The sequence below is a fragment of the Lagopus muta genome, chromosome 7 (genome assembly GCF_023343835.1).
Source record: "Lagopus muta isolate bLagMut1 chromosome 7, bLagMut1 primary, whole genome shotgun sequence".
NCBI lineage: Eukaryota > Metazoa > Chordata > Aves > Galliformes > Phasianidae > Lagopus > Lagopus muta.
The window spans coordinates 4512122-4538996 of record NC_064439.1 but is presented as its reverse complement, the minus strand read 5'-3'; the positions used below and the strand labels follow the sequence as shown (position 1 = coordinate 4538996).

The following is a 26875-nucleotide window of genomic DNA, read 5'->3' as shown; positions in this document are numbered from 1 at the left end:
CCTGGAGGTCACCTTGTCCAATCCTCTGCTCAGGGCAGGGCTGTAGCAGGGGACAGCTTTGAAGTCACACTGCATTGCTCAGGGCTGTGAAACTGCTCAACCATTGAGGAAGGTGACTCTGATTCCCATACTTCATTATTCTTTTCTTTAAATCATCCGAGGATTAAAAATATATCTTATCTTTTAATTAAGGATCAGTTTAGCTTCAGATTGCAGCATAATTTAATTTATTCAAAACGTTCCTCGAGTTAATTGACACCAACTCATATACAATGGTGCTTTTTGTCTCGGTGCACTTCCCAGTCTGCAGCACACTGCGGTTTGTGCATTGCATGTACATGAAAGAGGAGAACAGCCATGCCCTGGGGTGGCTCCTTGCACCCTGAAGTCACATTGACTTCAAAGGAATTGGATGGGTTGGTGCAAGCTGATGCGTTTCACAAAATGACACCTATTCAAGACAGTGGGAGGTGAAGATCTTGGTTTTTCTTACAGCAAAGGAACTAGAGCTGAGGGATTGGTACTAAGGGAGCGAGAGTCTGGAGAAGAGTATAAGAGGACAAAGAGTGGCTTTGCCCTGCATGCCAGCCCCCTTCTCACAAACTGCCAGAAGTGCTGTTTCTGCATCTAGTAACCCTTTAGGAAATTCTCTCCCATGAGAATTATTTCCATGTAGCATTAATGTTTTGCTTTCACTGCATGATAAAAAAGCATCATCATCTGACAGAGGCAGTGAAAGCTGCAGATGCAAAGCTGTTGAGGGCTTTTATTGCATGTACAGATGTGTGAGCCTGAGCCCTGTGCTGAGGTCAGTTGTCAACAGCTACCTTATCATACAGGCTGCAGAGTTAAATCCATCAGCACTCGGGGCAAGCAGGTCACTCCCTTTCATATAACTGTAAAAGAAATAGCCTGCTGTTTTCAGCCACCATGTCTCAGCATGGCATTTTGTACAATACTACAACAGAAATCAATGCAAGAACAGCTCAGGGGGCAGCCCAAGCACTCAGGTGTGTACGACATGATCCCCAGATTGGTGCTGGCAGCATGGAAATCTGATGTTGAAGAGTTGCAAAGGTGAGTCAGCTCTCACTTTTCAGCAGGTGTTGGATGATTGCCATTTAGCCTAAATGAACCAAATTCATAGAACTGTAAAATCATTAAGATCATCAAGTCCGACCACTGACCCATCACCACCATGCCCATTAAGCCATGTCACCCAAATTCCTGTGCAATGTGCAAAGAGAAGGCAGGAAAAGGTGATGATAATATGGCCAGACTGATTTCCATTATCTTCTTTTCTCTTTGGTATCTTCAAGATGTGAAGTTTCACCTCCAGGTTTGGGCATCGTGCATGAGACACAGCTGCCTGCGCACACAAACACACACAGGTCTTACTGCTCTGATGCCTTTGTGTGTCTCTCCTGACCTCCCAACACCAGCTCCAGGATGCTGGAGATCTCCTGCACAACTCCTGTATCACACAGACAGGGGTACTGCAGGTCCCTGGTGGATAGGGGTACTGGTGGATGGCAAGCTGGATGTGAGGCACTGGCACAGATTGCCCAGAGAGGTGGTGGATGCTCCATAACTGGAGACACTCGAGATCAGGCTGGATGGGGCTCTGAGCACTGGATGGAGGTGAAAGTGTCCCTGTTCACTGCAGGGGAGTTGGACCAGATGGCCTTTCAGGGTTCCTTCCAACTCAAACAATATGATTCTGTGATTCCATAAGTGCTTGTGAATTAGTGGCCCACTTTAATTCATTAATATCATTAAGTATTTAATTAAGAAAGTTAAGAATTAATCATACATGTTCATCCTATAATAGTCATGATAATATTGTTGCTAATGAAAAGTAATTAACAATGGGCTGTAGTTTGAGAGGTAGTGGCAGTGGTGGCATCACTGTGATTACAGACATGCTTATGAACAAGGCTTAGGAGCAGGACAGAGCATCCGTGGTGTTTGTCTTCATGGGCTGTAGATTCCTCTGTTCCACTGCCTGGGGCAGGCTCCCTTTGCCCTACTCTGGCCATGCCCCCACACTTATTCCTCCTGTGCTTCCTCTAGTAGAGGCTAAATAGACTTGAAACAAAAGATGGAAAACCACTGTTGTGCAGCTTCTGTTGGGCACTGCAAGAACTTAAAAAAAGTGACTGGCTCCTTCCCTCAAAAAGAGTGGAGAATCCTCTGCCAGGGACTTCTAATTTGTTGTTTACCTCCTGCCATTAATCATTACTCTGTATGTCTGTTACAGCTGTCAGCTCCTGTCTGAGTTGAGGTCGATGAGAACCGCAATATCACAAACAAGAGTAAAGCAGTGGTGACTGCACAGTGGAGATGATGATGGCAGAGTTATCACAATCTATTTCCACTCCAGACTCTTTGTGAGGTGTAGGACAGAATGTGAGCTTTTCTATGCACTCAGGAACAATCCAGAAAGTGTTTGGAAAATTCAAGGGGAAAAACTGGTCTGATTTTTGGCTTTTGCAAGGAAGGAAACTCACAGGAAATATTTTCCTGGCCGTGGGAGTAGCTGATGCTATGGGTAACACGTTCTCCGTACATACATTCTCAAGAATGCAAGGTTAGCAGGAAAAGGCAGCTGGGAATCAGCAATGAAAAATCCTGCCGACTCTTCAGAGAGCATCTCTGATCATTTTGACATGCATATTTAGCTTTGAGGAGCTGCTGCTGACATGAGAGCCTGAACAGAAGAACAATGTGGAACTGGAGAAGAAGTCCTGAGGCTCTGGGAGGGTAGAAATCCAAGGTGCCAAGGGGAGTCTTTCCTGGTAGTTTCTGGTGTTTCACCTGAGTAGCTCTTTTGAGCTGCTCTGTGACAGAAAACCCTGCCATCCATCCCTCCATTCATCTGACCTTCTGTCCCTCACACCCTCCATCCATCCATCCATCCATCCATCCATCCATCCATCCATCCATCCATTCATCTGACCTTCTGTCTCTCTCACCCTCCATCCATCCATCCATCCATCCATCCATCCATCCATCCATCCATCCATCCATCCATCCATCCATCCATCCATCCATCCATCCATCCATCCCTCCATTCATCTGACCTTCTGTCTCTCTCACCCTCCATCCATCCATCCATCCATCCATCCATCCATCCATCCATCCATCCATCCATCCATCCATCCATCCGTCCGTCTGTCCGTCCATGCATCCATCCATCCATCCATCCATCACCCCTAGCACCATGCAAAGCCCCACCAGGGAATGTCGAGGTTTGCAATGACTCATGCTGTCCTTTCTAATCTCTTGAGCACATTGTCTTGGATTCCTCTGAGATTCCCTTGCTCTTGCATTACTCAGTGGCCAAGTCCAGTGCTGGGTGCAGGGATTGGTAGGGACTGGAGAGAAGACACAGCTAACTGTTAACATAAACTGCTGGCAAGAATACTTGCTTGCCCCTGCTCTGGTGCTCTGTGATAGAGTGACAGCAGTGGTGGACAAAGGGAAGGCAACTGCTTGGCCTTTCATGTTTACCTTTGAGATGAATGTGGGGGTGGCAGCTGCATCCCATCACAGCTCCCACTTTGGGACTAAGCAAGGATGGGGAAGCCGTTCTGATGGGACAGAATGTTCAGGGATCAAAGGCTTTGATTCCACTTGTGTCAGGAGATTTGCCCCTAAGAGCAGATTTGCTTTGACGTTGTTAAACATAGCTCAGGAGAGGAAAAAAAATGATGGAATATCCTCAGTCCTGGTGATGCTGAGCACATACACATAAATCCATGTTTTTAAAATTAATTGTAAAGGAAGATCCATTACGACATCAAGGCTCTTGGAAAAAAAGTGTTGTCTTTATTATTTTTTTTCATGAACATTCCCATTTGTGCACTAGTGCTAAAATAGCTGCTGGAGGATGAGGGCTTTCAAAATTTAATTGATTAGAGGAAAATCCCACCTCCTTAATAGTTATTCAGACTCATTTCATATTTTACAGCTATTACGTAGTTATAAAGTAGCTGATAGAAATGCCCCTGGATTGCAGATGGGAAAACTATTTCTCATGAAAAGATCAAAGTCCCAGTTTCCACATTTGAGCACCTCCACCAATAAATCACACTCCAGGATACTAAATTTCAGCAGCAGCTTTCTGATTTCAGACCAATCAGACTCTACAGCTGTTCAAAAGTAGAAAGTTTAGTATTAGTAAGAATAGAAAATGCTTTAAATACCTGGCACAGACAAAAATATTGACAATTAATATGTTGTTCAGCTCTATTATTTAGCCAGCCTCTGTCTATAATGGGATCAGCTGCAGATGTCACTCTTTGAAGCATTTCATTGTGAAATAGTAGCTTTTTCCTCTGATAAGTTACACTCTCATGGTGACAATCCATCATTGCTTACAGGGCTGGTGTTGTCAGTAAAGCCTTATTTACTGCTGCTCCAACCAACAAGAAGCTTTCGAAATGGGCAAAAATCCATGTACCTCTAGAGAAAATGAGAGACCTTCACTTCTGGGGAGAACTCAGCAGGTACTCCAAAAGTCTGAAAACACTTTTTACAGACCTGTGTACAGAATAAATACAACCAGGAGACTCCTGAGCTGGCAAAGGAACCAGCAAAGCACCAACTGAAGTCAGTGAGAACAAAATGAGAGTGAGGGCCACTGAGAGAGGAGTGAGCGTGTGCCACTTCCACTGGAAAGCAGGTGGGCTTAGCATAGAGACAAAAGGGATTCATCTTACTCCAGGTAACCAGTGGAGTATCATGCACTGTCTGGTACAGCTGCTAAAGCCAGGAGCATTTTGGTGGAAGACGTGTGCCCATCTGGGCAGAAGAGCACTTGTGCCATGAAGGCATATGAAGAGCTCAGATACAGAAGCTAACATCTCCATCAGTTCCCAAAGGATCTGCTCAGCCTTTTCATTTGCCTGCCAGCTGTAAAGCCTTCTCTTCCCTTCTCCATCACATTCTCCTGCTCATAATTATTTCATCAAATCAACTTATTCTCTCCTTCCTGCAAGTTTCAAATTCCCCAACTCCATTCTGCAATAAATCTGTCTAAATCCACAGCTGTTTCTGCATCCCTCATGCCTGGGTGCCTATTTTTATTACCTGCTTTCTATTAGACATATATATGTATATATAAAATACATATATATTTTATGTGCCTTTCTTTTTCTCCCATTTCTATTTCCTTTCCACTGCATTCTTCTTGCTCCCTCTCTCCTCTGGCCTCACCACGGCCATTTGTCACTCTCTGGACATTTTCTTCTTTTATCGAGATGTTTTCTCCAGGAATGTTTTCCACCAATGCAAGCCCATTCACTTCCAGAGTTCAGCTGACAGCCTGGGCTCCAGGACCACTGCCTTGTGACATGGAGTGCTTTCAAGATGCTGGAATTGGTTGGTAAAATAGCCCAGTCACATGCATAAGAGAAAAAAAAAATGCCATATGAGAGATAATAAATTTTAAAGCTGTGCTTGGGTCTCTCTCTCTGTCTCCGCTGTTTTCATTTTCCTTCTTCTTGCATGGTAATGTGTTAAATGGGTGTGAGAATCTCTCTGCTCCTTAACCGGAGGTCTTTCTGCTGCAGACAAATTTGTGTTGAATTTCTCACAGCCACCCTGAAGGATCCAATCCTTTGCAGTTCATGAGAACTGACCAGACTTTGTACATGCTATCAACACAAAGGCCTTTGAAATCATAGAATTACAAAATCATATAGGCATTAAGGTTGGAAAAGACCACTAAGATCATCCAGTCCAACTGCCAGTCTTCGTTTAAGCACTCAACCGGTACCTGAATTATCTGCATTTAAATTAGCAAGCTTACATTTGAGTATTCTTTAGTCTTCACTGTTAATAGGATCTTGCTAATGATGAGAGCATCATTAAACTGACGTAATCCCTGTCATCCTGTTAGGGAATGATTTACGGAATTGGGAAGGGCAGGCAGCAGTGAGGCTGCATGGCTCCAATTGTTGCTGATGGCTCTGAAGATGCTCAGCTCTGGGTCGTGGTTTGGTGCCAGCTGAGCCTGTGGCTGTGTCACAAAAATAATTGCCTTGGTTAAAGCAGAGCTGGAAGAGAACAAACACAGAATTAAAGAAACATAGAATCCTAAAGGTTGGAAAAGATCTCTAAGATCATCCAACCCAATCATACATCTATCACCAATATTGTCCAATGACCACATCACTCAGTGGCACATCTCCATGGTTCCAGAACACCTCCAGGGATGGTGACTCCACCATCTCCCCAGGCAGCCTGTGCCACTGCATTACCACTCTTCCTAAGAATAAATTTTTCCTACTATCCATCCTGAATCTCCCCTGATGTAACTTCAAGTCATTCCCTCTCATCCTGTTCCTAATTACCCTCATTTCTGATCAGATGATGAAAGGTCAGCATCAGCAAACTGATGGACGAACCCACCTCAGGGTGTAGGATGCATCATGGGGTTTTCAGAAGTGTCTGAACTGTATAAAGAAGCCACAGTGGTGGAACAGGACATGGGAAGAATTCATGAACTCACTGATGGAGGAGAAACCTGAGTCACGGGTTTATTTTTGGCTGAGTCAAAAAACCAGGGGCAGGAATGTACACGAAGGGGTGACCAAAACCCATCAGACATGGGCAGAGCATGCTGCAGGTTCATTAGAGGACAGGAGTATGAGTCTGAAGAAGGATGGTACCTGATGACCTGTCTATAATAAAATCTATAGAACAGAATGGGGTAGATATGTAATTATTAATTCCCACAGAACTTTACGTGGCTGATTTTGGCTCCATGGACCATTTAGACCCAAACTATCACATTACAGATATTTCTTCTTCCATAAGGTGAGGCACATTCCTCTCCTTAGAATCATAGAATCACCAAGGTTGGAAAAGACCTCCAAGATCATCCAATCCAACCATTCAGTCCAGTCCTTCTGCCACAGAAGGTTGAATGAAAAGCAGTGATGATATTCCTGAGCTTGACCTAATACAGATTAAGCACCAAAGCCTTTTAGCAACAGCCTCCCCTTGGCCTAAGGAGGTTTAAGACACAGTGGGGACAGGCAGTCAAATGCCTCCAAAACTAGAGATGAACCACGACCACCTTGGAGAACTCATATCAGGTGGTAAAGCTCGGAGATTTTAGGGATCACAACCTTTGTAAGGCCCAAAGGAGAAGCCATGCAGGTCTGCAGGTATCTCATTCCCTCTCAGACCTCCTGGGGACTTGAAGATGTCTCCCTGAGCAGGGACAATGGGGGAAGCTGGGCACAGGAAAGCAGAAGCTGGATGAAGAGGTACTCAGGACACCTCCAATCACTGCATATCTGGGATGTTTGAACAAGGTCTTCAGTTGTGCAGCCTCTGGAGTCTAAGTGTAATTCCCCATATCCCAACACAGATGTTGAAAATAGGGCAGATGAATCATGCTCTAAAAGTGCCTGTTTCTGCTGACTACAAAGGGAGTTTGGGGTGACCGGCTCAGCTGGAAATGTCTGCATTGTGGATATATGAAATCAGGTGAGAGAAATCCCACATCTCCCACTGCTGTGTCTCAGTTTCTCACCTGGAAGAGTCACTTTTCAAGATAAAAGGCTGTCCCAGGCTCCAGGGCTTCTTAATTATGTACCGATCTGTTCAAATAAATGACAGTGGTTGGCTAGATAGAAATTCCTGCAGACTTCTTTGCAAAGTTGAAGTCAATTTTGAGGTAATACTTCTAATTCAGACCAGTGCACAAGAATTCAGCAGAAGTTTCATGGTGAAATTAAAGGTTTTTAGTGCAGCTAATGGGAAAATGAGTGTTGCAATCAGCCCTCTCTCCCTCATCTTGTTTTCTCTGAGATTAAATTCAAATAGTTGTATCCCACCCTGACAGCATGCATGTCCCACAGGTTCTTGTGCTGACTCCACAGATTTCCTTCATGAGAATTACTGCAGGAGCAATGTGAAGAATTCGGGTTCTTATCTCTTCTCCACCCCAAATAATCAAGAGCGGTGCCTTCCTAGGAGCAAGCAACTCATCTGAGCATTTTCCATCAAACTGAACCCCGGGCAAATTGTTGATAAAAGTGATATGCTTAAACGCCATCAAGCTGAACCCCAGGCAAAGTGTTGATGGAAATAATATGTTTAAATGCCATCATTAGGTTTCGTTGTTATCAACCTAAGCTGAGCAGCGCTGCTCACACTAAAACTTGCAAACTGAAGGAGACATCAGCAAAAGGCTTAGAGTTTATACGAAAATCAATTAAATTTATGGTGATAGTGGATTTTTTTTTTTTTTTAACTGAAAAATGAAGGAGGAAAAACTGCAAAAAAATCAGCAGCCAAGGCTGGTTTGGTCATGCAGGCTTGATGGCAGCAGAGCTGTGATGCATATACTTGTGCAGCAGGACATGGACCAGAGCCATTACAGAGCATCTGTCAGATGATAACTTGCAGTCATTTGCAATCTCTGCTGGAGGCAAAACCAAAGGTTTGAGCCAATGCTTCAAGTTACCCAGGCCTTCTCTCTGGGTCTTAATTCCATTTTCTTTACATCCCATACAATAAGTCTCTTCTGCTGCTCTACTGTTGCACAGCAGTGACATCCAGGGGCCATTTTATTTGCTGTTGAGTTCAGTCTACTGATATCCAAGAGCATATGTACCTGAGCCAAAACCCCACTGAAGTCACTTGGAAAGATCCCCATCAATGTCAACAAGCTTTCCATCCATCTGTTTTTCTCCATGTTTTTTAACAGTTAGCAAAAAAAGAGCTTTCTTGCCCAATTACCTTGGTTGCTACCTTTTTGGCTGAGTAATTTAAGAAAAGTCTCCCTCTGTCAGCCTTCTGTTCAATACACAAAGTAACTTTGTGTGCTGTGGTTCACCCAGTACCACCACACCTCCCAAGAGCAATGACCTACAGCACAAGCAGCAGGTCCACCCACATCTCTGGGTGGTAGCAATAGCACAGCCTCAAGCTCTTCATAAAATCACAGAATTGTTTGAGTTGGAAGGGACCCTGAAAGGCCATCTGGTCCAATTCCCCTGCAATGAACAGGGACACCTACAGCTCGAGCAGGTGCTCAGAGCCCCATCCAGCCTGACCTGAGCATCTCCAGGGATGGGGCAAACGCCACCTCTCTGGGCAATCTGTTCCAGTTATCATAGAAAACTTCTTCCTTATATGCAGTTTAAATCTCCCCTCTTTTAGTGTGAAACCATTTCACCTTGTCCTGTCACAACAGATCTGGCTAAAGAGCCTATCTCCTTCTTTCTTACAGCCCCCCTCCTTTAGATACCAAAATGCTGCTATCAGGTCTTCCCACAGCCTTGTGCCAAAAGCCAGTTCCATTTACTCCTCTAAACATGTGGTCAGCAAAACTACTGAGCCAAATGCAATCAGATGTGGTATTTACCGCTGTAATGAGTAGTTGGTACCAAAACCCTGATAAACTTGGGCCATAGATGTAAGGTGGTCATCTGGGCTTGGGGAGGGGAAACCTGACCTCAGCACCTGAATTTCTCAGGCTGCATCTCCATTACACCCTTCCTTGATGTAATCTTCATCACTGATATCTGAGCAAACATTGGTAACCTGGAGTAAAGTCACTTCATCTCTTCTTCAATATGCTTTCTTACTCTAAAGCAGTTTTCCAGTGCCTGAAATCACGCTGGCCAGACTTCTCCAAATCTTTCCTGTTTTCTTAAGATCTTTTTTTGGAAATGCGAACATCAGAGCAAGGCATAACGTTTCAGAAATGGTCTCACTAATGTTGTTTACAGAGATCCTATCACTTCAGCACTCCCTCCTCACATTTGCCGGCAGCGTGGCCAAGGATTACTCCAACCTTCTTGGCTAGGGCACTGCTGGGACTTCATATCAATGATTGCTTACCAGCAGCATTCAATCTGCTCTGAGTCATTGCTTTCCAGGACGTGTGCCCCCATCTCCTATGTGTGACCCACATCCCTTCTTTCAAAGCATCTGACTTTTCCTGTGGCTGCATTGAATTCAGTTCCTCAGATGTTCCCTCTTTGGCCAACAGCACCTGCCTGCCCTACCAGCCTGCATCCACTGCAACATAGCATCAATCTTGCTTTCACACCATCTGCACGTTTTAACATTCTCTTGCCATTGACACTGCTTTGAGGTTTCTGGATCGCTCTCCAGCTATTTGCTCTTCACATTTTTCTTCCTCCCACTTTCTCTCAGCTTACATTTCACCACCCATGCTAATACGTTCTATAACACCAGATGGGTCTTCTGTTTTCCAAAGGTGACTTACTGAGCATGAATTACTGAAACCAAAGGCAGAGGTTTGGGACTGGGGGCAGGCGAAATGAAGGAGGATGGCACTGAAAACATGCCCTTTACAGACCAGAAATGCACTGTGTGCCCCATGCAGCAATTGCCCTGCGCTGAAAATGTGAATATAAAAATATTCCCCAACATGGAAGAAGTACATAAAGCCACTGTAGGAGGCTCTGCGAAAATCCCTTATTCACAGCAAAAATAAATTTTCCCATGGTCCAGTGATTGTTTTTATAACCTTTTCCTTGGTGTACAAGAATACCAATAAATAGGTAGCAAAGGAAATATTTTGCTACTGGCTTAGCTACAGCATCGCAAGCACTTTCTCCATTTCCTTTTTCCTGTTTTCTCCTTTTCCCAGTTTGCAGACTTGTTGTTGGTTTTCCTCAGGCCAAGCTCAAAGGCTGGATGGAGAACTGGGGGAAATTAAAGGACACTAGAAGGTTTTGTATTTGTATCTTTAATTCCTGGTTGGGATGTACTGGTCTGTGAAAAGGAGAAATGAGGAAAAGAGGATAAGAAATTGTCTACATTAATAGTAGGCATGGCGTGCACAACTTGACACATGCAAGAAGAAGCTGCTCGCAGCCTTGTTAAATGCACCAGTAGAGATTGGGTTTTAGGATTTTCCTCATGAGAAAGTTATTTGTATTCCTGAGTTTCAGCCATGCACAGATTCTTCTCACTGGTGCTGGAGAAGCTCATCACCTTGTAACGGCGCTTAATCCCATATTGCAGTTGGAAAACGTAAGGCAGATCAGGCAGCTCACCAAGCATCCCACGGACAGTGGAAATGCATTTGGGAACACGTGGTCAGGAGCTGGTGCTGGAGCTGCTGCCCCATCTTCCTTTGCCCCTGTCGCCCCCATGTCACCAGGGTGAGATGTCACCATGCATCTCATGGTTGGAGACCAAGCCAAGCAGTAGTCCTTGATTTTATACCAGCTCTTCTTTGAGTCTCTTATGCAAAGGATAAGAAGATTTTCTAAGCAGCCAGAGCGATTATTCATGAGTATTCATTTGCAGCAGTGCTTGTTCTGCATGGCAGTGCTGATGAGCTCACCTGGAAGATTTAAGGGAGGGAACTGAGGGCTGAGAATTCTGACTGAGTGATGGTGGGGGCCAACCTGGTCCATGGGCACCTTCCTAAACCCCCATCCTGGTGCCAAGCCCCGTTCCTGCCACAGACTGAGCTCAACCTGTCTTGTTTTATTTCTTGCCAACTACACAGGGGGAGGGTCTGGGAAGCTCTGTGCTTCCTAAAGAAGCTCAGCCTGGATACTGAGGGGTGGGCACACTTGTTGGGTGATGATGGGTGATGATAGGTTGCCCAGAGAAACTGTTGATGCCCCATCCCTGGAGGTGCTCAAGGCCAGGCTGGATGGGGCCCTGGGCAGCCAGACCTGGCGGGTGTCAACCAGCCCAATCTGCCCACAGCAGGGGGTTGGAGCTCAATGTTTTCTCAGATCCCTTCCAATCCAAGCCATTCTATGATCCCATCATTTTATGATGACCTACAGGTATGAAGGTAGTATGTGACATCACCCAGAGGTGAACACAAGCCCATAGGGTCCCCCATAAGGCAGCACGTCCTGTTCCCTGCTACAAGCTGTAGGGACTGGAATTTCCTGACTTCCAAGCCCTGGGCTGTGCTGACTTCACACCCACTGAAAGTCTCCTTCTCTGCTTCTTTCCACACCCTACCCCCTTCTGATTTTGTTTGTCTGTGGTTTTGCACAGGGGAAAAAATGAAACAACCAGGGATTTTCTGGTCTCCACGCCGCCCATCCGAGCACAGACAATAATATTTAGCCGCTTTGATCAGTTTTTTTGTTGCAGTATATTTAGATAGCGAGCTGCAAATTCCAGCACGGCAGCAGCAGCAGCAGCTGTGAGCAATGTGGTGCAGAGCCCAAAATACAGGCAGGGCTCATCAGCACAACGCAGCGCCGGTTGGGCTGGCTGCTGTGTGATGTAACTCCTCCTTTAATTGGTTTTCCAGAAAAATCATTTGGAGGATCGCTCTGTGAATGGCTTGGAGGTGGCTGGGGGGGAGGAGGGCAGCTGTCAGCTCAGGATGGTGTTGGAGCTCGAGGGTTGCACTCCCTGCCCAGGATGAGCCCCTGGGGCTGGATCTGTGCTGAGCTGTTGGATCTGCTGGCACAGGGACTGTGGTTATTTGTATGCTTGCACAGCGTCCAGTGCAGAGCAGTTGCACCTGTGGATGCAACAGTAAAACAAGTGATAAATAACAAGGCAAGAAGGAGCCAGTGCAATTTAATCTGTTTGAGAGGGGAAGGATGCTCGAGCTGGCAGAATGCAGCTTTCCTTTGCTCGATGGGTCTGGGGATGCTGCTGAAGCCTTGCAGCACACAGAGGACGCAGAACAACATTGCCAGCTCCCTTTTGCTCCATTTGGCTTTTTCAATTCATCTGTAGGATATGGAGGCAACTTGGCTGAGAGGAAAGCACAAGGTGTGCCAGCTATAGGGGGAGACGGCCAAGCGGCAAGTGGTCTGTCCTTCCCTCCTTCCCTCCTTCCCTCCTTCCCTCCTTCCTTCCCTCCCTCCCTCCCTCCCTCCCTTCCTCCCTTCCTCCCTTCCTCCCTTCCTCCCTTCCTCCCTTCCTCCCTTCCTCCCTTCCTCCCTTCCTCCCTTCCTCCCTTCCTTCCTTCCTTCCTTCCTTCCTTCCTTCCTTCCTTCCTTCCTTCCTTCCTTCCTTCCTTCCTTCCTTCCTTCCTTCCTTCCTTCCTTCCTTCCTTCCTTCCTTCCTTCCTTCCTTCCTTCCTTCCTTCCTTCCTTCCCTTTTTCCTCCCCCCCTGCCCCCTCCTCCCTCCTCCTTCCTTCCTTCCTTCCTTCCTTCCTTCCTTCCTTCCTTCCTTCCTTCCTTCCTTCCTTCCTTCCTTCCTTCCTTCCTTCCTTCCTTCCTTCCTTCCTTCCTTCCTTCCTTCCTTCCTTCCTTCCTTCCTTCCTTCCTTCCCTTTTTCCTCCCCCCCTGCCCCCTCCTCCCTCCTCCCTCCCTCCCTCCCTCCCTCCCTCCCTCCCTCCCTCCCTCCCTCCCACCCAGTGCCTATGTCCACTAACACAAAAGATCCCACTGTCTGGCTCTGAGGTTCCAAGCCCTGTTACACCTTTTCCTTCTCTTGGATGGCAAAGAGGATGGGTCTCTCTCCTCTAGAGCTGAGGACTTCCAAGTCCATCCTACCTATCTTTAGCCTCAAGTAGAACACCACCAACACCAACCCCAACATGTTGCTATTGAAGAAGCACACTGTGCTTGCTCCAGGACTTCCAGAGCCTCCTGGCAGTGTGTCCTGGTGGCTGCTCACCCTTCTCCTGTAAGAAGCTACACCTGATGTGTAGCCCAGGTTTCTCTTTGAGTGATTCAGTTCCTTACTTATTGTGCTCTTGTGGGCACGGAGAACAGACCTTCAGAATCACAGAATCATGAAGGCTGGAGAAGGCCTCTAAAATCAAGTCCAATCCCAACCCTTCCCCACCATGCCCACTAACCACATCCCTTAGTGCCACATCTCCATGTTCCTTGAAAACCTTCAGGCATGATGACTCCCCCACTTCCCTAAAGCCTGTTCCAATGCATTACCACTCTTTCTGAGGAGATAATGGTGAGAGTACCTGGTGACTTTCCTTGGGGCATGGCAAATAACAGAATTGTAGAGGTTGGAAGAGACCTCTGGAGATGATCCATGCCAACCTCCTACTAAAGCTGGTTCCCTACAGCAGGTTGTGGTGTTAGGGCTTAGTGCTGAGGTGAGCACAAGGGCAGCACCAGCTCCATCGTTACTGCGCTGCAGGTCAACCGATCCATAACTCATGCACAGCATTTCTTACAGCAGAGAAGTACAAGCTGAAGAATTCAGTTGGCCAGATTGAAATTGTCTTTTTGTCCTTTTGGAAAAATAACAGCATAGCAATTCTTTTACTTTGCCCTCTCCCATGCTGTACCGGTAGCTGCACTGAAGCTGATTGATTAGTTTAATAACAAGCAGTTGATATGCAGCCATAAAATTATGCACTTTTACTCATCAGCCTGATTGAATTCCTCTGCTGACTGTACTGGAACAGCATGGCAGAGCTATAATAATGAGGGAAGGAGCCAAGGGAAAAGGCAGTGCGCTGCTGTTATTGTTGTTGTTGTAGAGCTGGGGAAGAAAGTGACTCCAGGGAGGAACTTTTCCAAAATAAATACCAAAATACAGAGGGAAAATGTTAAGATGTAATTAGCCCTGGTATAAATGACACTAAATGCCTACTGGGACTGCAACTGCTCTGACACCCACCTGGTCTATGTTAGGGATGCAGGAGGTAGGAGCACAGTGGTGCTGGCCCCACTGAACCCACTGAATAGGGTGAGAGATGCCGGGCCCTTTGCAAGGCAACACAATCTGATGGGAAGAAATGGGAGTTTATGGCCTATTCTGGCCATGAAGGATGACATGATGGAGGTGGGTAAAACGTGCGTGGGAAGCATTTGTCCCTGCCAACCCCATGCAAATGGCATATGTGGGGAGAAGACAGTGTGAACTGAAGGATCAGCAGGGGCAGGCTTGGGCTGATGGAAAGCCACGCAGCCCCATCTGTGCATGGAGACTGGCATTTAAAACTTCCCAATAAAACATTTCCCAGTGCTGCTCAGCACTCCGGCATGGCACGCTCGGTTGATGGGCTCACTGTCCTGCACACATTTATTTATACGACTAATTGGTCTGTGAATAGGTCGTCTGCTTCTTGTGCCTCTGCTGGTGTCATTGCTGCGAAATCTTTTAATTGAACCACTCACTGGCTGCATCCCCAGCATGAGAGCTGTGCACAGGGAAGCTGGCTGCCTTGGGGCCATATCCAGCCTCCATCAGAGGACCCAATCCACAATTATCAGGTTCTTCCCTTTGGAGCAGATGTCCCTGAAGGACAAAGTGGGAAAAAGGGAGGGAACAAGTGATGTTTGGCAATTATTATCTCCCAGAAGAATGTTAGGCAGATGCTTGCACAGCTTTTCTTGCCTTTCTCCCTGATTGCACCACATCCATATCATTCCTGGAAGCAATGCTTCTTATTTACTCCAGTGGGCTTTGGGTCACACCAAGCATTTCTTGTATGATGCTGCTGGAGGTTACATACAGCTGATATACCCAAAGGTGCTGCTTCTCCAGCCACCCTCTAGTTATTATGGATGCCCTTGTCTGTGGTCCTTGGGTGGGCTTTCACCCTGGGTCCCCCTATGCCTATGGTGCATGTCCAAGATATTTGGCTTCATTTTGGAGATGTCTCATGTTATCTCCATGGGTTCTTCTTCCGTCTCTTCCTAGGGAAGGGAAGGGAAGGGAAGGGAAGGGAAGGGAAGGGAAGGGAAGGGAAGGGAAAAGGGAAGGGAAAAGGGAAGGGAAAAGGGAAGGGAAGGGAAAAGGGAAGGGAACAGGATTTAAGAAAAATATTTACTTGTACTTTTTTAAAGACTTTTTATGGGAGGAAAGTGCAGTGAAGCAAAGCACAGGTTTCAGACGTGCTGCCTGTGTTTTCTCTCTGCAGAGGCAGCTCTCCGGCTGTGCACTGCAGGACAGTCACCGCCTGTGTTTGCTTCCAGCTCTGTGACCTCCTGCTCTCTCCAAATGTCACTGCAGCGCCGAGCCCAGCTCCCCCCGCAGCCCCTTCCGGGCAGGGACACGCTGAGCACCCACAGACTGGAAAGCCTCCAGCTTCCCCAGCTGCACTGGATCAGAGCTGGGTCTTTCCTGGGCTTTGTTTCGCCGCTGCCCTTTAGCTATCACTGCTAAACCCACAATAAGACAAATATTTACCCAGCACTGAGAGCTGTCGATAGGTAAATCGCCCTGCACGTCTCACACAGCATGGGCAGAGGTGCGTGGGCTGCAGCCAGGAAAATCCCCAACTCCTCTGACCAATTGCAGTACATGAAAGATACCGATTACTCCCCCCAGGGAGCTCATCTTCTGATTTAGAGCTCAACTTGGCATGCGGGCAGCCTTGCTTTGTAAATATAAGGATTTATCTACCTAAACTTCAAACCAGGAGCAGCTCATGGAAGCTGGGACCTGCTTGTCCCCTCCTCCAGTAGAATGAACCAGATGGGTCACCTCAAGGTGCCTCCACAAACTGCCAAGGTGGCACGCAGGGTTTGGTGTGGGGAAAGGCACGCTGCTGCCCTTCCAGTGCATCCTAATCATTTGTCACTATCTCTGTTAAAATGTTTTTTTCATTCAGATTTGCCCAAACCCCAGCTTTCCAACCCACTGCTATCATATATTTCTCCCCTAGATCAGGCAGCCCCTCATCCCCTCCCCTCAGAGGCAATTCTATGCTGTAACCAAGTCCACTCCCAATGTTAGCTGGCATTTCTCAGCCCTCTCCCTCTGATGCATCAGTTCCAGCTCCCAGTTATCTCTGTGACTCCCCATCCCCAGCCATCCAGCCTCATTTTACCTCAGATTTCTCCATTCACACCCCACGTACAAGTAGCCCTACTTCTCTCACAGACTGAGCCCTCCACCTCCAAGACAAAAACTCTCACATGAGTTCATGGGCTGCCCTTTGTGCTGATCACTCTATTTTTTCACACCATCATAGCTCTCCCCACGACCAGATGGGACTGTCCTTTCTTGGAACACCACCATCTAGTCAACACCTGTCTGAAGGCAACCATTAATTTTTCATGCAGCATTGAATTCATCCATACCCACCGCACTGATCTCCTAAACGAAGCGATTTCATTTTCAATGCATGATATTTCGTGCTCGAAAATTACCAGCTGTGTATTCAGGAGCACTAATGCTATTCTGCTACTACAGTGCAGGTTCCTCAGATTGAAAGCTCTGTCAGCCAAAGTGTTTTAATTTCTGCATATTAAAGACCGGAGCTCTTTTCCACTTGAATTCAATGGCTCATAGTGGATCCCCACCACTACCCACTCTTGGGTAATGTTAGCTTGGAGATGTGAAGGCATGAAAGATTCTCTGGCTCTGAGTTATCAATAAATCTTAAATGGAATGTGTTTTTTTTTTTAATTTTATTTTTATTTTTTTAATTAATAGGTGTTCTTTGCTCCCTTTTCTCCTTTCTTTCTTTCTCAACTCACAGCCTTATGCTGTAGCTCTGCACTTGTGCAAATTCCTCATTTCTCACTCCCAGCTCCCCGCAGCACCACATAAGCTACTGAAAAAGCTCTCCTCCTTCTTTGTCACATCAATTCAATCTGCTCCTGTCACACAAGATCTGCTTTTGTTTCGCACTTGCTTTGCTTTACTCCTGCCCGTTTTGTTATCAGTTTGTTACCTTTCTGCTCGAATTTTACAACCTGCAGCCAAAGAGAAACCCCAAAACCTTCCTAACCAGGAGCTTTTGTTATCTGCCCATCTTTGTCTTCCACAAAACCTGAGCACATCACAGAGGAGACAGATCAACCCACTATTTTTTTTTCTCCATCTCTCAGAATAATTTCCCATCCACAACCCCTGCCAATTTATTGCCTCCTCAAACTCATGGGGTTTCCGAAGCCTTTGCTGACCTGCGTAACTCCATGTGATGCTCCATCTGTTGTTGACTTCTATGTGTTTACTTGCTAAAGAGAAATCTGAAAAAAGATGACTTTGAGGTCTGGCCAACGTCACTGTCATTCCTCAAAAACAAGGCCTGCTATGGATAGAGCTCTGACACTGATCTGCTCCAGCCTGCTCTGGTTCAACCCTGGGGATGCTGTGCAGTTTAAGATATGGGGAGCATGGGTCACTATGGTAGAAGCTGCTCTCCATGACAGCCCATAACCCCCCGGTCACAGCTTGGACCAGTCCCTTTGAACCTGCTTTAATGAGGATCAGACCTCAGTATTTTATCTTCACCAACATTCTGCATTCAGATGTAGACTGGACTGAAGGCGTGTCCCGGTTTGTACATAATTCCCTCTCTGTTCTGTCTCCATATAGGCATACAAGATGCCAACACTGGAACCGGACCTCCAGGTCAAGTATATTTATACATATGTGTATATGTGCATGGTTGGTGAGGTGTATTAAAAACAGTTCCTTTCAGAAATAGCATCATTTTTCCTGGCGGAGGAGAACAGCTTTTCTTACTTTCTGTGCCACTCATATTTTTGGTCTTAGCAAGGCAAAATGCCAGGGAATGACTGTGTTTACCTAAGAGCAGCTAAAAGAGCTGCATAGCAATCAAGGTATCAAGTGGGTTGGGCTGAAAATAGATCAGCTTGGAAGGATTTTGGTCAGAAATGTTCAGCAAGGGACTAGATGGCTGTGAGCACTGGTAACAACCTACAGAGACTTTCATTTTGGGGGAATATATCTCCACCTTGCCCAAACGAATTGCTGCAATGCTTTTGGACAGCATCTGTGGTCTGTCTTGCTGACTCATTGCATCATTCCCCTGTCAGTGAGGAGTGAATTGTGCTCTTCCATTTTCTGTGGTTTAGCTTTCTAGTTGAGGAGCATGCCTTGCACCAATGGTGAGCAAGCTTCATGCTTCTTCAGGAGGAAGAAGCCCTGAACCTTACTGTGAAATGAGAATCATTGCTGGGAGCAAGATATCTGGGGAATGGGAAACATCTTTCTGCAAAAATCTATTTTGAAATGTGTTCGTGGCCCCACTGAGACAACACTGTGTCCTTTACCTCAGTCCTGGAGTAATCACCCTTGTTTAATCCCTTCTAGCTCTCACTAAGAAGTCCCCCAACTCTTCTCAAGACCAGGTTGCATGGGGCACTGGGCATCTTGATGTAGTGGGTGTCAGCTGTGTCCATGGCACTGGGATTGGAGCTGGGTGGGATTAGAAGGTACCTGCCAACCCAAGCCATTCAATATTCAATAATTCAGTTATTCTGTGATTCTATGATGAGTTTTTGTCTTTGCCCTCCTTGATGAGCAGACAGGCTCTGCCCTGTGCCAAGCCTAACTGACCCATGTGAAGCCACCCAGTGGCTTCACATATCCCACTTTATACACTACCTTGTGCCAGCTTTCCTCTCTGGGCATTCTGTAGCACTATTGTGGCCCAGGGTCTGGCATGTCTCTTGGCACTCTGACAGTCACGACAGATTACAGGAGAAGAAAGTATTCAGCTGGTCCAGGAAAACTTTCAGCCTGCAAAAAGAAAACATGAACACGGTGCTGTCTTCTAAGGTGTGGGTATGACACAGGTCTGGTCCCAAGCCCTGGGCTCAGGTCCAGGCAGTATGAACAACATCTCCACATCTTTGCAGTACTGTTCTCTGCGTCATAAAATCCAGGTCCTCTGATGGTCGGGGCATTCTAGCACTGTACAACTCGAATGCAATGCCACTGGCCATGCAATTCTTCTTAAAGATCTTGCAAATGCTATACGAGGATCAGTATCTCATCAGCTGACTTCTGCCCATCAGAGAGACCCACCAACAGCCACAAGTTCATGACATCTCTAAGTGAGTCCTGAGGGGCTGGTTCTTCATCCTTGGGCAGCCATGGGCTGCAGTTCTGTGGAAAACAATCAGCAAATATATGATATATGACCTTCCATCATCAATCTGATGGTCCTTCCCAGCTGCAGGGGGGGGAAGCGTGATGGGGTTTTCCTGCCCAGAAGCAACTACAGACAGGGTTGTGTTCTCTTTCTCGATTCCTTCAGTTGGAAGGGAATGTGAAAGGAAATGTCAAGTTTGGCATGGAAACTATGCTTAGGTTTTTAGCTTATAACTGAATATTACAGATCTATGTGTTGTGATAGTTGGACTAGATGATCTCAGTGGGTTTTTCCAACTTTAATGACTCTATGATAACGTCCTTTCTCTTCTCTTTCTGTGCTTGGCTATCAGAAAAGGAGGAGGTTGGAGGATTACATCCTTAGCCATGGCACAGCTATATTGCAGTCTTGGAAAGACCTCAGGTCCCACCTACGAGGCAGGAGATCTGCATTAGTATGGATGGATTTCAGCTGTAGGATGACTTTTAGGCCACCCCAGATGCCACCAGGCATTCAGGTTGCTCAGGCATTCAGAATGACTGCTTAAGGGATGACAATTTTGGAAACTGAGGCAGAAGCTTAGAAGACATGGTGTAACTCCTGCAGGAAGTTGGTTAGTTGCATGGATCAGCTGATGCACCTCTGGTTATTAAATCAGTAATTTGACCTTAAGTCTAAGCCTATAGGTGCAACCACAGAACACTTCTAAATAGAGGTTATTCATTACATACACATTCTCAGTTTTGGCTTTGGAATGGACAAAAGTCATGAAACTGGAGATATAGTAGTGCTGTTTCAGTGATAAAGGTATCTGCCAAGATCACACTCCCTGTGTGTTCATAGCACCCAAATTGCACCTCCAGATGGACTATATGGACAGGCTGCTCAGCATTTTGGGTGAAGTTATTGCATGCACCACATTGACTGTGATAAGCAGACACAGCTGCAGTCCAGCCCACTGGCTGCAGAGATGCTTTAAGGATGCTTCATTTTAGCCTGCAGTGGGGACACAAATGCACTTGCTTAGGGCCCAAGAGCTTGATCCTGCTCACCAGCAAGGTTCCCAGGTGCCCAATAATCCCTGCATAAATAAGGACAGATGTCTACCCATCAACCAGTTCCATACTTGTTTGCATTTCAATGTGCATTTAAAAAAAATACCATGACTGGATAACTCTCCCAGAGACCACTTTATTTCATATCAGCTCAGACTAATGCCACGTTCAGAACTCCTCTGCAAATCTAGGAGAATTATTTGCAGGGCTACTGAAATTCAAAGAAAAGCTTCAGTCAAGGACTCCTTGGGTTTTCCAGGCATAACTTGTGTAGTTACAATAGGAATCATGTTATTTCACAGGAAATAATTACCTATTCTTGGAGGTGGTCAAGCCCCTGGGCTGAAGGTACTGGGAGGTATCCCTGCCCATGCAGGGAGCTGGAACTGGATGGTCTCTGTGGTTTCTTCCAACCCAAGCCAATCTATGACAATAGACACAAGAGAATCCACACACAGACTGTTGGTTGTACATCTAGGGAAGGTCAGGACACATAGGAGAATCAATTGTTCTTCCAAGCACCAGTCCTATGGCTTCCCGAGCAGCAAGGAGATCAGTTAGTGCTCCCAGTAGCTCACTCCCTTTATAATCTCAGACTGGTAACACTTTTTTAGGAGGGTTTCAGTAGGCCTCTACATCCCTTTGCCTTTTCAGCTGCACACACTTCACGACAGGTACCTTGCTATCTCCAGCCAAGGAAAGTGCTGATGCACCACAAATGTGTTATTTCTCTGGCATTTGGGTGACCCGGGTCTCCTCCAGCATCTCTGCAGGTCGGATGCATATAGCAGCCATGCTCCAGCATGGACATAACAACCACAATGCTGGGAGGCCCTGGCAATAAAGGTAAGTTTGGTGACTTCAGCTGTTTGGACAAAGCATGTGTGTGCATGTGTATGTGTTGGAAGGTTCATGAGTTGCTTCATTAACAGGCCCTGTCCCTGGTACATCAGGCTTCACGCCGTGTGTTTTGCTTCCACACAGAGCAGTTCATCCATCTGGACAAGAGCAGGGTTGGCTACAATGCCAAGCTGCAGGAGGGAGCAAGCAGTAATCTTCAACCCAAACCATTGCTGCTGTCAGATGAATCCCTAACCTGTGCTCCCAGCTGGCCAGCTGGAGCTTGCAAGGCTAATTTTATGTCTCTGGCTTCAGGTTACAGCCTTAAAACCTTAAAATAAATCAGCACTGAGTTTGAGTTAACTTAAAAAAAAACCTTGGGTGGTAGGTTAGGGATGGAGAAGAAAATAAATAGTGGAAAACTTAAGTGAGCAGAGAAGGAGACAGCACCTGTGCTGCTGTCAACCCAAGCATGACTCTGGCACTGGGAAGCAGCAAGGATAAGAGCCCTTGGGCAAAGGGGCAGCTGAGAAGAGGATGGGAGCCATGAGCAAAGCACCGTGCTGCTCTGGGTGCAAACTGTGCTCTGCAGAAGCCAATTTGAACAGTAGTTTCTCTTGTTACCACTGTTTCTTGTTACGTTTGTTCCTCTTCTTTCTTGTTTTCCCTCTGCCAAAGGAGCAGTCACCCTGAAAACTAGGAATTACTGTGGGGAGAATTATTTAGGAAATAATCCCTTTTTTTCGAAATGGGAAATCAAAAGAAAAAAAAGACAATCAGGTATTTTCTGTGCTCAGGAACAGTGAGAGCAGAAAGAGGGGAGAAATCCTTGCAGGAAAGAAAAGCTTTCTCCTTGCTCTGCTGTCTGCTGCAGCAGAAGCAAACGGTTGAATGAGAAATAAGGAAAAGTGAGTTGTGAGTACTGGGTCCGAAGGCTGACTGCTGCTCATCTGCTCCCTCGGAGCCAGCAGTCTCACAGGACGGCTTCAGGTAGCATCTGACCACGTCTCCCAGCTCATCTGCGTGTGGGTTCGGGGTGTGCTGGAGCTCAGCTAAACCTGCCAGCCATTTGGAGCTGGATTCCCTGCTCACACGCTGAGGAGAGCTCGGCTGGTTGGACCGAGAATTGCAAAGCCGCTTTCTAGGAAAGAAGCTTTGCACAACAGAAGGGAAAATAGGTCGTCGTCAAGGTTTAGGGCATCTGCAGAAGAAAGTAAACAAGTGGGTGAGATGGGAGGACAGCTCGGTTGTGATCCCTGGCAAACCTTTCCGTATGCACAAGGGAGGAATCGCTGCCCCGTGACACCCACAGGTGCTCTTTGGGGTACAGCTTGCACCTATGCATGGTGCACTTAGAGCAGATGCACCCCCTGGCATCACTGCTGATGGGAGCAGGAGGTTATAGGATGGTGCTGAGCAATTTGCTGGGGGGAGCAGAAGGCTCCAGGTCCACTGGTTTTACTGTGCGGGGGTTTTGGTGTCACAATCTCTGGTTGTGCCCCAAAGGGACCCTGTGCAGACTGCAACCAGGGCACCCCAGCAGCCTCTTCCCGCCACCTCTTCCTCACCACAGCCCTACAAAAATCTCCAAACCAAGACAACAAATAACAACCACCAACCCACTGCAAAAACACAAGTCCCTAAAAACACTCTCAGCAAAACCCCTCGGAGGAGCTCAGCTCCCCTCTGTGTGCTTCCCAACTCCGTTACCACTCTACCGACCCCAGCATGGGGTTGGGGCTGGGGGAGGAAGGTGGGTGAACAAAGTCGTGGGCTCGTGCACCGCCAAAGAACGCTCTGTGCTCATGGTCTGCAGGGCAGCAGGGGCTCCTCTCCCACCCCACACATCTGCCAGCCGCCTGGCCCTGCCGCCAGCCACCCCAGTACATCTTGTTTGTGTTTTTCCGCGAGCACACTCCCAGCGGGTTATGTCAGAGGTGAGGAATGCAGGGCCACCCTGTGTCATGAGATCAGACTTACATTTTTAGGCTGAAGGCTTTTTACCGTATTTTCTGGGAAGCAGCGCGTCCGCGGGGCCCCGGAGGGGTGGGAGAGTTCGTTCGCCTCCATCCCTTCTTCCCAGCCCTCGGACGGGAGGAGCGGATGGGGCCCGTCTGCTGGAACAAGCTCTCCCTCTGTTCCTTGCAAGGAAAGGCAGTGAATTAAGGGGAATGAAAAGGCAGCAGTGAAAGGCTGCCAGGCACCGCGCCAAGCGCTCTGCAAAAGCTGGCGGGGAGAAGCGGCAGCGAGCAGTGAGCTGGAGGGACCAGCACTGCAAATTGCTCCATGGGGGGGAACTCATCTGAGCTCCAGTGGCCACGAAACAGCATCCTTCTGGGGGCTGAAAGCACGAGGAAGAGGCATGAACCCACACAGGGCATCGGGGAGGTGGCCCAGGAGCTCCTTACGTGGAGGGTCTGACCCAAAGCACTGCACGCATTCACGATTCCCCATTGCTGGTCGTGCAGCCTCACACCTAACCTTTCTAACTTCTTGCCTGTGCTGTGCAGAAGTCCTTCTGCTAAAGGAGACCTCGTGCAAAACCCAGGGCGCCGCTGCTTATGGCTTGCACTGCTTCCAAGAGGAGGGGAGATGGTTGGGTCTCAGTGCCATCACATGGAGAATCCACGGAGGTGGGCAGGAGGGCTGTGGCAGTGCTGAGCCTACCTTGATGCTGGGAAAGGCTCTCTTGTTAGCTCTGTTTGTTGCAGGGGAGTTTGATAGATGACCTTTAAGGGTCCCTTCCAACTCAAACAATTCTATGATTTTTTTCTTCCCATTCTCCTGAAACAGTTGCAGTTGTAGACATTTCGAGACGGAAAAGACAAAAAGCAAAGAGAAACACTTCCACCGATCATATCCAAAATGAACACCACTGTTATTTTTGTTGTTCTTCCTTGTTGTTGTTATGTTTTGACTTATGGAGGGTTTTGACATGGTGCTGTTTTGTACTGTGTCAAAAGGAAAACAAACCCTGAAATACCAAATTCTTTCACACAATGGCCTTTCCTTTCTCTACGCGTCCCTGTGAGAAGGGCCTCTTTCAGCTCTCCTCTCTTCCTAGAACAAGAGAACAAATACCAGGAAATCTGGAGAGATGAACTGCACGGAGCTGGCTGCGGTGCAGAAGTGTGGAGCAGCCTCATCTTTCCCATAGCTCCACTGCTGGCTGGTCCCCATCTGGAGGCCAGGTAAACCTCCAGCCAGCAAGGATGCTCCCTCTGCCACTGGCAGTTTCCTGCTGAGGCCCTCAGACTCCTTCTCCGCTTGGTAGGAGTTCACATCGTCTCTCATCCTGGTTCCTCTGTTATCTACCAACCTGTTTGCTGTGCCATCTCACCCCAGGGAAGGTTCAGATTGGATATCATGAGCAGTTTCTTTTCAGAAGGAGTGGTGATGCAGTGGCACAGGCTGCCCAGGGAGGTGGTGGTGTTTACCTGGAGGTTTATAGAGCCATGGAGATGTGGCACTGAGGGATGTGGTCAGTGGGCATGGTGGGGGTGGACTAATGGTTGGACTTGGGAATCTTAGAGGTCTTTTCCAAGCTTAATGATGCTGTGATTCTGTAATTCCACATATGATCCCCAACTCTTTCAGTCATTCTATCACAGCCCCAGGAGCCTCATTAGGAAATTCCCTCTTTCATGACACAACCTAGGAAAGGGCTGATAGCTGGCTCATAGAAATTAGAAGAGAGAGGCCATTGATAACATGGGATCCTTGGGAAAAAATGAGGCTTGTTTGGTTGTTTATGATGCCATTTTGTCACTCTCTTTGTCTGCCTTGCCTTTCATGAAGTTGTGCTTTGGTAAGATTCCTGTTTTATCATTTAGAGTTGACGAAGCAGAAGTCTTGCGATGATCTGCGATTGGGTTTCAGTTTTCCTGGCCCTACATACTGAACCAGAGCCTAACGACTGCCATACAAGGGCTGGAGGAGGGGTTGAGAGTCTACCTTGGTTGTCCCAGAAGACTCCTTTTCTATAAATGACATGAAGAAAACAACTTGGCTTTTAGATATCTTTTAGAGGCCCAGTATGCTTTGAGGAGAAGAAATAATCACTAACAATGATAATATATCTTTACATTTGATATAAGTTCAGTTCAACTGTGGTGAACTCATACACTTTTGTTTCTTAAATTTGGGAGAAAAAGACTGACATCACTCACCAGCCATTCACTGTTTCAGCACAGAACAGTAACTAAGGGAGGCCAAAGTCTGTATCTGTTACTCTGCCCTAGATGGTGACTTGACCTCCCAGGCGGGCAGTGGTGACCCTTAATGGCTGGGAACTTGAGGCTTATGCTCCACCCCTACCCATGGCCACCAGGGCTGACCTAGAAACTTGGAGAAGCATGTGGTGATGGATAATCTCTTTGAAAGACACTGGAGGGTATGTTGGCATCAGTGGAGAGCCCTACCACAGAGAAGTCTCCTGAGAACTGTGTTAAGACAGGTTCATCACTCCAAGAACATGGCCAGAGTTTTCCTATAACACTGCTGCGTCCAGCACCACCAGGTATCCCACAGTCAAATGAACAAGTCAAACTCATAAATCATCCTCCCTGGTTCCCATGGGGCAGCAAGAGTGCCCTAGGAGTTCTCGGTGACTTTGGTTCTCCTCCACTGTGGTTCACTTCTCTAGTCCTCCCTGTTCTTACACCCTGCATGGCAAAACAGAAAAGATCTCAGTGCAGAAGCAATAGTCAGCACAGTGCTCCATCTTCCCTTACTCTTCCCCTGCGGTCTGACAGCTGGATAGCAGGAATCAGAAGGTGCTTGGGAGATGCTGAAGGGTGTTAGAGAATTGTTGCACAAGCCACTGCAGAGAAAAGGTGTGGGAAGGGATTTGGGCAGCAAAAGCATGATGATTTAATCAACTTCTGCAGGATTTTTGCCAGGCATATCCTGTCCAGCTTGCATTGCACTGGCTGGCAATGAGGCGAGTCAGTGGCAGCCAACTTCCAATGACCACGACTAGCTTCCTTTCAGCCTCAGTAGCTGATTCATGTTTTGGTCTTCTGCCCCACCCAGTCTAGAGTGAGTTCAGCACGTCTTCCTAAGCATCGCTTTCCTGCCTCAAGGCTCTCCCTCCTCTGCTGACCTTCCCACATTCACAGCTCAACCCTCTGCCACCAGTCCCCTCTGTTCTCCTGGACTGGACACCACGTAAGGCAGGAGCCAACAGCTTGTTGGCTTTGACTCACCATCATCTAG

The 26875-nt window shown here is 47.2% G+C and overlaps 1 long non-coding RNA gene across 1 annotated transcript; it reads right to left on the bottom strand.

Moving 5' to 3' along the window:
* Nucleotides 1-20966: 20966 nt before the first annotated feature.
* On the bottom strand, nucleotides 20967-23786 carry LOC125696267 (uncharacterized). Its single transcript, XR_007378255.1, has 3 exons — nucleotides 23639-23786; nucleotides 21497-22859; nucleotides 20967-21242 (listed from the first exon to the last, which is right to left on the bottom strand). It is a non-coding gene; the product is annotated as an uncharacterized LOC125696267 (long non-coding RNA).
* Nucleotides 23787-26875: the final 3089 nt, after the last annotated feature.